We start from the raw sequence: 12,459 nt of genomic DNA, 5'->3' as shown, positions 1-12,459 counted from the left end.
AGCTACTCCAATTCAGCTTGTTTCAGTACTTTTTATTGCAGTACTATAGACTACTGATCAGTTGTTAATGTATGAGTCATAATCTAGTATAGGGCTCAAACGAATATTCGACTATTCGGAACCGAATCGAGTACTCGAAGCTATAATAATGTCTTCGAGTAATCGAAAGTACGTGGGATCCGAATTCTGTAATTAATAAGTTATCACGAGCTAAGCCGTTTGTTTCCTTTGTTCTGCGCTGAGTGACTACACGTGGCAATGGATAGTTCTAGCGACGACTCAGGTGAAGAAAGAATAGATGACGATGATGAAGAAGAGACTCATGAGACTGGCACCGTTGCCAGTATTTGTTCTCGAGGTAATTCTTCAAGACAACGCTGACCTCATTCAGTGGTGTGGAAGTTTTTCAGTGCCTTGCAAGGCAGAAAATCAGTTCAGTGTCAGTTGTGTCCAGTTGGAAATAATGATGGTTTACTTGCATATCACGGAGGGACATCATCAATGCGTGAACATTTAAAGAGACGCCACTATACTGCATTTTGTGAAGCGACCACGAATGATTCGAGTGATACTCCATCTACAAGTAAGCAAACCAGACTAGATAGTTTTACCCGTAGTATTGTGTGTTCTCGGACCCATTCAAAGGCTATTACAGACCGTATAACTGGTGTTATCATCAAAGATTTAAGGCCAATAAATTTCGTAGATGGGGAAGGTTTTCAAAACCTCATGAGCTTTGTTGAACCAGGCTATCATTTACCGTCTGCAACTTACTTTACGAAACTGATTGAGCTCAAATATGAAGAAGCTGTAGCCAAAGTTCAACAAACTCTTCAAGCAACAAATTACATATCAATCACTTCTGACATGTGGACCAGCCTTGCCAATGATGCTTACATTAGCCTAACTACCCACTTTATTTCTGGTGAGTGGAATATGGAATCAGTTTGTTTGGGTACCATGCCAGTATCTGAACGGCACACAGGTGATAATATTTCATCATGGATTGTACATAAGCCTGCAGACAATAATGGACACAGATTCGTGCATACCTACACACTGATGAATGGGCGTGGTTATCATATGTCTACAGGAAGTAATTTGTGTAAGTGGGCGTGGCTCACGAAAGAAGCAGGGATACGTTATGACGTGTAGTGACACGTCCACATTTAGTTCAGCAAGTGGGGTCAGACCCGAATAATCTGTAAAGGGGGACCTGGATGACCCGACTCAGTTTAACATTGTTACTAAATAAACTATATTATTGACTTATACATTGCTATATAGTTCACTGTGAGTTGCTCTCACTGATTGATATCAACAGCGAGTCACGTACGCGTGTTCACCTGGCGACCACGTGTATTTGAATAGTTTGATGCAATATACACTGGTAGATGGAAACCGTACTGTAGTCTATTAACACTCAGCAGTAGAACCTTGACTGATGGCCATGGTAAAGAAGGATAAAAGTTAAGACAATAGCGCAAGCATTGTATGTTTATCAATATACCAAAGGTTTTTTCTTAAGCGAGCTAAAAACGTTTCTGCGAAAGAATTAGGGCTGTAGCTGTAGCCAGTTTTCTGCTACGCTTGACTGAAGGCATCAGGCAGGCAGGCAGGCACATTCCATTGACTAAAATTTTTTTTAAATTCTGTAGCAACTTGACGGAAACTTTTCGGGTCGGTCTGAAGACACTTTTGGGCTTGGTTTTACCCAACCAATACTGTCATGTTGTTGTGAGGAAAAATCGCGGCAGGTCTTTGGATTATATTATATCACGGATATCCCCCACACCTTCAATGTCCCTACTATGATATATATATATATATATATATATATGTGTGTAGTGTTCTAAAGACCTGTTCAATAAATAAAGAATATTGATATTTTATTGACAGCAATATCAGTAATTAGAAGTAACAAAAAATAGTCAATTTAGTCCAATCTTCTGCTAGCTGCTGTATCTTCAGCCTGGCTGTACTGAGTCCTATCCTTCTCTAATCTCTATTCTGCAACAACAACAAAGCCTTTTACTCAAAGAACTATTCAAACAACACTCTTACCACTGGCTATAGACAGACTGAATTCCTGTTAAAAAGGTCCTTTTATCCTATCTGTTGACCTGTCATATGACATCACTTTTGTAGATTCTAGGTCATTTTATAAGGTTTCATCTACACATGTTGATGACTCAGTTTCTGTAAACAATTTAATGTTACCCTTTTCTTCATCCTCCCCCTCATTGTCATGATCCACATGACAAGTTTTTAGGTTAAATTACAACTTTAAAGTTAATTGACACATACTGAATTTATCGATTAATGTTCATAATTTTTAGATATGGCACAATATGAGGTATTTAGATGTTGTGAAAATTTATCTTGTAACTGGCTTCAGAAGTTACTAGGTTACAATGGAAATGAACTGAATGGCACAACAAATTGTACTGGGAAATTACAAATATTTGAAGTGATTAAAGCTGATGACAGTGGTCACAACAAATTACAATAGATTACAATGGGTAACAGTGGATTACGGTAGGTAACAATGGGTTACAGTAGGTAACAATGGGTTACAGTAGGTAACAATGGGTTACAGTAGGTAACAATGGGTTACAGTAGGTAACAATGGGTTACAGTAGGTAACAATGGGTTACAGTAGGTAACAATGGGTTACAGTAGGTAACAATGGGTTACAGTAGGTAACAATGGGTTACAGTAGGTAACGATGGGTTACAGTAGGTTACAATGGGTTACAGTAGGTAACAATGGGTTACAGTAGGTAACAATGGGTTACAGTAGGTAACAATGGGTTACAGTAGGTAACAATGGGTTACAATTGGTTACAGTAGGTTACAATGGGTTATGGTAGGTTACGATAGGTTACGATAGGTTACAGTAGGTTACAATGGGTTACGGTAGGTTATAATGGGTTACGGTAGGTTACAATGGGTTACGATAGGTTACAATGGGTTACGATAGGTTACAATGGGTTACGATAGGTTACAATGGGCTACAGTAAGTTACAATAGGTTACAGTAGGTTACAATGGGTTACGGTAGGTTACAATTGGTTACGGTAGATTACAATGGGTTACGATAGGTTACAATGGGTTACGATAGGTTACAATGGGTTACGGTAGGTTACAATGGGTTACGATAGGTTACAATGGGTTACGGTAGGTTACAATGGGTTACGATAGGTTACAATGGGTTACGATAGGTTACAATGGGTTACGATAGGTTACAATGGGTTACGGTAGGTTACAATGGGTTACGATAGGTTACAATGGGTTACAGTAGGTTACAATGGGCTACAGTAAGTTACAATAGGTTACAGTAGGTTACAATGGGTTACGGTAGGTTACAATGGGTTACGATAGGTTACAATGGGTTACAGTAGATTACAATGGGTTACGATAGGTTACAATGGGTTACAGTAGGTTACGATGGGTTACGGTAGGTTACAGTAGGTTACAATGGGTTATAATAGGTTACATTGAGTTACAATAGGTTACAATGGATTACAGTAGGTTACAATGGATTACAGTAGGTTACAATGGGTTACAATAGGTTACAATGGGTTACGGTAGGTTACAATGGGTTACGGTAGGTTACAATGGGTTACGATAGGTTACAATAGGTTACAATGGGTTACAGTAGGTTACAATGGGCTACAGTAGGTTACAATGGGCTACAGTAGGTTACTATAGGTTACAATGGGTTACGGTGAGTTACAATAGGTTACAATGAGTTACGGTAGGTTACAATAGATCACAGTAGGTTACAATAGGTTACAGTGGGTTACAGTAGGTTACAATGGGTTACAGTAGGTTACAATGGGTTACGATAGGTTACAACGGGTTACAGTAGGTTAAAATGGGTTATGATAGGTTACAATGGGTTACAGTAGGTTACAATGGGTTGCGATAGGTTACCATGGGTTACAATAGGTTACAGTAGGTTACAATGGGTTACGGTAGGTTACAATGGGTTACAATAGGTTACAATGGGATACAGTAGGTTACAATGGGTTACGGTAGGTTACAGTAGGTTACGGTAGGTTACAATTGGTTACAGTAGGTTACAATGGGTTATAATAGGTTACATTGAGATACAATGGGTTACAGTAGGTTACAATGGGTTACAGTAGGTTACAATGGGTTACAGTAGGTTACAATAGGTTACAGTGTGTTACGGTAGGTTACAATGGGTTACGATAGGTTACAATAGGTTACAATGGGTTACAGTAGGTTACAATGGGCTACAGTAGGTTACTATAGGTTACAATGGGTTACAGTAGGTTACAATGGGCTACAGTAAGTCACAATAGGTTACAATGGTTACGGTAGGTTACAATGGGTTACAGTAGGTTACAATGGGTTACGGTAGGTTACAATGGGTTACGATAGGTTGCAATGGGTTATGGTAGGTTACAATAGGTTACAATGGGTTATAGTAAGTTATAATGGGTTACAGTAATTTACAATTGGTTACGGTAGGTTGCAGTGGGTTACAACAGGTTACAGTATGTTACAACATGTTATAATGGGTTACAACTTGTTATAATGGGTTACAACAAGTTACGGTGGGTTACAAGAAGCTACGGTTGATTACAATAGGTTACAACAGGTTATGATAGGCTAAAATCTGTTACAAACAGTTACAGTGGTTTGCTTCCAGAAATTATCTAAACACTGATATAATTATAGTGCTTGAATGTTAACATTGCTATGGTGGGTGCAGTTACAACTGTTGCAGAGATAGCTACTAGTTCAGTAGAATGACTAGTTTAGAGATACTTGTAATATTAAAAACAGTACTATAGCAGAATACAACTAGCAACAATTTTATAACTGAGCAAAATCAGAGATAACAGCATACAAATGACAAGTCCTTTTGTACAAACTAAATCATCTATAGATACTACTGTTCTAGTACATTCTGCAATAACTAGAATGATCAAATTTTCTCAAAGTTCTAAATAGTTCTACAGAGTTCTAGAACATTCTGGACACGTATTCTTCCTTAAAAACAACTGCATGTGTTTGGTAAATAGTTCCATTGATTTAATAGCAAAAAATGTGTTGTCTAGCTGATGACCTAGGCATAAACTTTAGCTGATGCCCATGGCCTCTGGTAATGGTTGAACTACAGGGGTGCAAATAGTAGGTTCCATGTCATAGTAGTTATTCAATATTTTGTAGGCTTCAATCAAATTACCCCTTTGGCATCTATAGTAAAGGGATACAGACCTTATTTTTAAGCGGCTTTCATATGACAAATGTGAGATCATGAAGGTATTGGTGGCTTGTCTCTGAACTTTTTCTAGTACTGTATGTTTATATCTTTGGCCAGATAAGGGTTCCAAACCTGTACACAGTACTCAATATGGGACGTACATACATTTTGAATAAAAAGACAAGTATATCAACTAACACCTTCTGATAAAACAGAGAACCTGAGAAGCTTTAACTACAGCTCTCTGACAGTGTAGAGATGGCTGTAAGTCACTCCTACACATACGCCAAGATCTTTCTCCTCACTGACTACTTCTAAATCAGTACATAAGTTGGTGGTAATGCCCTCAACCATTCTAGTTGCTAAGTGTACGGGCAAGTGGGTTGAGATTTTTGGCAATTAATGCCTTGGAGCACCAGAGACTACAATGTCATTTTACCTTTTGTGTAAGTATACAAGGAATTCCTTATCACATCACAAATTCAAACAATCTTGTTGCACCATTTTACACTATTTCAATACTTATTGATATCAGAGGCGGTTGGACTCGATACAAGTGCTACTGAAAATTATTAGCATTAATTAAATACTTCAAGACTAAAATAAAGTTGATACAAGGCCCTAAGACACTGCCCTGTGGAACACCACTGATTACAGTAGACCAGAAAGAAGCTGATCCACTGACACAAATCCTTTGTCTACAATTACTTAAGAAATTTTGAATCCACTTAAGAATGTCTCCATTTACGCAATGAGCTTCAAGTTTGCAAATCAGTAACTTGTGGGAGACTTTATCAAAGGTTTTCTGAAGATCCAGGTACATGCAAAATATCAATATCTTTACCAGCATCAAAACAGTCAGTATATAATGGTTTACCACTATCAGTAGCTGCAGTTCACAAGATCTTCCAAAACGAAATCCATATTGTACATAAGATTACAACAAATTTGACTCCAGGTGTTCCATTAGGTGAATTTTTGTGATGGCTTCAAGCATTTTGCATATCACAGATGTTAAACTCACCAGAAGGTAGTTGCTGGGTTTGGCCTGCATCCCTTCTTGAATATTGATGTAACATTTGGCATCCTTACATGAGTTGGGATTCTTCAAGTGATTTATTACAAGCAGTGTCAAGGGTAAAACTAGACCATTACAAATGCTAAACAAAACATAAGGTTGACAATTGTCAGGATCAGCTGCATCTAACTTATTTGTTTTCAATCTACATATTTATTTTTGCATGGTTGAGAGCATATATACTTCTTCAGGTGTTACTGTAAATTTATCAAAAACCGTAAAAAATTAATCTGAAATTAAACGGGGGCATAAATTGGTAACCTGTTGTAACACATCGTAACCCGGTAACTTATCCTAACCCACTGTAACTTATTGTAATCATATGTGGTTTAATTGTAACCTATCGTATCCCACTGTAACCCACTATAACCCCATTGTGACCTACTGCAACCCATTGTAACCTATTGTAATTGCTACCCCATTTCAATCTACTGTAACCGACTGTAACCCATTGCAACCTACAGTGACACATTATAACCTAATGTAATACATTGTAACCTACCGTAACCCATTGTAACCTATTGTAACCCATTGTAACCTACTGTAACCTATTGTAACCTACCGAAACCCATTGTAACCTACTGTAACCCATTGTAACCTATTGTACCCTACTGTAACCCATTGTAAAACCTATTGTAACCCATTATAACCCACTGTAACCTATTGTAACCTACCGTAACCCATTGTAACCTATTGTAACTCACTGTAACCCATTGTAACCTATTGTAACCCATTGCAACCTACCGTAACCCATTGTAACCTACTGTAACCCATTGTAACTCACTGTAACCCATTGTAACCTACTGTAACCCATTGTAACCTACTGTAACACATTGTAACCTACTGTAACCCATTGTAGCCTACTGTAGCCTATTGTAACTCACTGTAACCTACTGTAACCCATTGTAACCTATTGCACCCTACCGTAACCCATTGTAAAACCGATTGTAACCCACTGTAACCTATTGTAACCTACCGTAACCCATTGTAACCTATTGTAACTCACTGTAACCTACCGTAACCCATTGTAACCTATTGTAACCTACCGTAACCTACTGTAACCCATTGTAACTCACTGTAACCCATTGTAACCTACTGTAACACATTGTAACCTACTGTAACCCAATGTACCCTACCTAGCCTATTGTAACTCACTGTAACCTACTGTAACCCATTGTAACCTATTGCACCCTACCGTATCCCATTGTAAAACTTATTGTAACCCACTGTAACCTACTGTAACCTACCGTAACCCATTGTAACCTATTGTAACTCACTGTAACCTACCGTAACCCATTGTAACCTACTGTAACCTATTGTAACCTACCGTAACCCATTGTAACCTACTGTAACCCACTGTAACCTACTGTAACCCATTGTAACCTACTGTAACCTACTGTAACCTACCGTAACCCATTGTAAACTACTGTAACCTACCATAACCCATTGTAACCTACTGTAACCCATTGTAACTCACTGTAACCTACTGTAACACATTGTAACCTACCGTAACCCATTGTAACCTATTGTAACCCATTGTAACTCACTGTAACCCATTGTAACCTACTGTAACCCATTGTAAACTACTGTAACCTACCATAACCCATTGTAACCTACTGTAACCCATTGTAACTCACTGTAACCCATTGTAACCTACTGTAACCCATTGTAACCTACCGTAACCCATTGTAACCCATTGTAACCTACCGTAACCCATTGTAACCTATTGTAACCCATTGTAACCTACCGTAACCCATTGTAACCTATTGTAACCCATTGTAACCTATTGTAACCCATTGTAACCTATTGTAACCCATTGTAACCTACCGTAACCCATTGTAACCTATTGTAACCCATTGTAACCCATTGTAACCTACTGTAACCCATTGTAACCTACTGTAACCCATTGTAAACTATTGTAACCTACCGTAACCCATTGTAACCCACTGTAACCTACCGTAACCCAATGTAACCTATTGTAACCCATTGTAACCTATTATAACCCATTGTAACCTACTGTAACCCATTATAACCTACTGTAACTTATTGTAACCTACCGTAACCCATTGTAACCTATTATAACCCATTGTAACCTACTGTAACCCATTGTAACCTACTATAACCTACCGTAACCCATTGTAACCTATTGTAACCCATTGTACCCTACTGTAACCTACCGTAACCCATTGTAACCTATTGTAACTCACTGTAACCTACGGTAACTCATTGTAACTCACTGTAACCCATTGTAACCTACTGTAACACATTGTAACCTACTGTAACCCATTGTAGCCTACTGTAACCTATTGTAACTCACTGTAACCCATTGTAACCTATTGCAACCCATTGTAACCTATTGTAACCCATTGTAACCTACTGTAACTTATTGTAACCTACCGTAACCCATTGTAACCTATTGTAACCTACCGTAACCCATTGTAACCTACTGTAACCCATTGTAACCTACCGTAACCCATTGTAACCTACCGTAACCCATTGTAACCTACTGTAACCTACCATAACCCATTGTAACCTACCGTAACCCATTGTAACCTACCGTAACCCATTGTAACCTACCGTAACCCATTGTAACCTACCGTAACCCATTGTAACCTACCGTAACCCATTGTAACCTACCGTAACCCATTGTAACCTACCGTAACCCATTGTAACCTACTGTAACACATTGTAACCTACTGTAACCCATTGTACCCTACCGTAGCCTATTGTAACTCACTGTAACCTACTGTAACCCATTGTAACCTATTGCACCCTACCGTAACCCATTGTAAAACTTATTGTAACCCACTGTAACCTACTGTAACCTACCGTAACCCATTGTAACCTATTGTAACTCACTGTAACCTATTGTAACCTACTGTAACCTATTGTAACCTACCGTAACCCATTGTAACCTACTGTAACCCATTGTAACCTACTGTAACCCATTGTAACCTATTGTAACCCATTGTAACCTACTGTAACCCATTGTAACCTACTGTAACCTACCGTAACCCATTGTAAACTACTGTAACCTACCGTAACCCATTGTAACCTACTGTAACCCATTGTAACTCACTGTAACCCATTGTAACCTACTGTAACACATTGTAACCTACTGTAACCCATTGTAACCTACCGTAACCCATTGTAACCTATTGTAACTCATTGTAACCTACCGTAACCCATTGTAACCTACCGTAACCCATTGTAACCTATTGTAACCCATTGTAACCTACCGTAACCCATTGTAACCTATTGTAACCCATTGTAACCTACTGTAACCTATTGTAACCCATTGTAACCTACTGTAACCCATTGTAAACTATTGTAACCTACCGTAACCCATTGTAACCCACTGTAACCTACCGTAACCCAATGTAACCTATTGTAACCCATTGTAACCTATTATAACCCATTGTAACCTACTGTAACCCACTATAACCTACTGTAACTTATTGTAACCTACCGTAACCCATTGTAACCTATTGTAACCCATTGTAATCTACTGTAACCTACCGTAACCCATTGTAACCTACTGTAACCCATTGTAACCTGCTATAACCTACCGTAACCCATTGTAACCTATTGTAACCCATTGTACCCTACTGTAACCTACCGTAACCCATTATAACCTATTGTAACTCACTGTAACCTACTGCAACCTACGGTAACTCATTGTAACTCACTGTAACCCATTGTAACCTACTGTAACACATTGTAACCTACTGTAACCCATTGTAGCCTACTGTAACCTATTGTAACTCACTGTAACCCATTGTAACCTATTGTAACCCATTGTAACCTATTGTAACCTATTGTAACTCACTGTAACCCATTGTAACCTACTGTAACCCATTGTAGCCTACTGTAACCTATTGTAACTCACTGTAACCCATTGTAACCCATTGTAACCCATTGTAACCTATTGTAACCCATTGTAACCTACCGTAACCCATTGTAACCTACTGTAACCCATTGTAACCTACTGTAACCTACCATAACCCATTGTAACCTACCGTAACCCATTGTAACCTACCGTAACCCATTGTAACCTACCGTAACCCATTGTAACCTATTGTAACCTACCATAACCCATTGTAACCTACCGTAACCCATTGTAACCTACCGTAACCCATTGTAACCTACTGTAACCCATTGTAACCTATTGTAACCTACCATAACCCATTGTAACCTACCGTAACCCATTGTAACCTACCGTAACCCATTGTAACCTACCGTAACCCATTGTAACCTACTGTAACCCATTGTAACCTACCGTAACCCATTGTAACCTACTGTAACGCATTTTAACCTATTGTATTCCATTGAAACCCATTGCAATTTGTTGTGGCCACTGTCATCTGCTTTAACCATTTCCCACTACAATTTGTTGTGCCATTCAGTTCATCTCTACTGTAACCTAGTAACTTCTGAAACCAGTTATAAGATAAATTTTCACAACATCTAAATACCTTTTTAACCAATTGTAGTAAGATATTAGGAGCTAAATTATATAAAGTCATAAAAGATTACTGAGATATTAGTAGTTAAAGTTGTAACTTGTGTAACTGGTTACAATGATTTTTTTCAGGATTTTTAAGGAGAATATTACCTCATATTAAGCCACATATGATAATTTTGGTCACTTTAGTACTTACGTATATGTAAATATTCTTAATCCAGCTCTAGTGGGCAGACCTTTACAATAGGCCTTATGTACTGTTTGTCCCCAACCTGTAGCTTGAGTGATCGAACATGTTGGTCTTTACTACGATACACTTCCAATACTCTTCCAAGAGGCCACTGACCACGAGGGGTATCTGAGGACACTAGCAACACTGTATCTCCAGGCTTGACATCTGCTTTTAACCTGAACCACTTCTGTCTAGGACTTAAGCTGGGTATCCACTCTTGGAGCCACCTGGGTCCAGATAAAATGGCAGTAAATGCACTTTTGTTCCTATATATATGGGCAAGATTTAGTGCCACTAAGCACTAAATCTTCCCTATAATACATGTGGGATGAAGCACTATACTCAAATATTATTTCTTGCCCTTATATGTAGGAAAGATTTAGTGCTAAGGTGCACTAAATGTTCCCTACAATGTAGTAGGCAAAATATTGTTCAATGAAGCACTAATTATTCCCTACATTGTTGTAGGCATAAAATAATACTTCATAAAATGATACTTCATTATTAACACTCCACCTTGTTTAGAGCTAAAAATATTTCTCTGTGTCCTGTTTACTCCTTGAATGCTAGTTGACATGTCTGGCAGAGAAAGGTGTTGGTATTAGCTAAAAATATTTCTCTGTGTCCTGTATACTCCTTGAAAGGTGTTGGTATTTTACAATTGGCAATACCAGTCCACTATCCAGTTGTACTGGTTTTAAAGCTAGTCTTACAAGTATGCCCAGCGTTGCATATAAAAGCAGGTAGTGCATTGCTACTCAGTCTCCTACCTTGGTCAGTTGCTAGCGTGCAGCTTCATGCTGCTTACGAATATTAAACAATGCACGACCAGAATTGGTAAAAGAAGCAGAAGAGAAGTCTTTCTTTTTTCACCACTTTTGTGAGCATTGGGCATTATCGCACATCAGAGATAACGTAGTTTATTTGTACGATTCTCTTCAACCTAAAAGCATCAACTCAACTCTTGCCGAACAACTGCATTCATTATATGGGAACCGGATTGTGAAAATTCCACAAGTTCAACTTCAAAAGGGAAACAAAGACTGTGGCTGCTTTGCGATTGCATTTTGTGTATCACTAATGTTTGGAGACGACCCCACCACTCTTTGTTATGATCAAAAAGAAATGCGAAAACACCTGATGCAATGTTTTGAGACTAAATGTTTTTCCCCGTTTCCATCACAAAGCAAGAAGTCTCAAATACCATCACCATTGGAAATTAAAATCTCTCTTTCCTAACTGGCGCATCTAGACTAAATCAAAAATATTGATTATATTGATTATTTTGCCTAAAGGTTTTAGTACAATAACTCAATTGAATTTATTTGAGGGTATTATCGTAGGTTATCACCCATAGTCTCAGACTTGGGTGGCAATTAAAATATGTTACTGGGATACAACTGCTTTGTATTCATAACTTGCTTGATTTTTTTTTCTATAACTT

The 12,459-nt window shown here is 38.3% G+C and overlaps 1 protein-coding gene across 1 annotated transcript in view; it reads left to right on the top strand.

Annotated features, from left to right (window-relative positions):
- Window positions 1-12,459, top strand: part of LOC136248589 (E-selectin-like) — an 87,809-nt gene that overhangs the window by 58,881 nt on the left and 16,469 nt on the right. The gene's annotated exons all lie outside the window — the stretch shown is intronic.

The sequence above is a fragment of the Dysidea avara genome, chromosome 3 (genome assembly GCF_963678975.1).
Source record: "Dysidea avara chromosome 3, odDysAvar1.4, whole genome shotgun sequence".
Taxonomy (NCBI): Eukaryota; Metazoa; Porifera; class Demospongiae; order Dictyoceratida; family Dysideidae; genus Dysidea; species Dysidea avara.
Note: the sequence above shows the minus strand (reverse complement) of the source record. Positions and strands in the feature narration are given on the sequence as shown.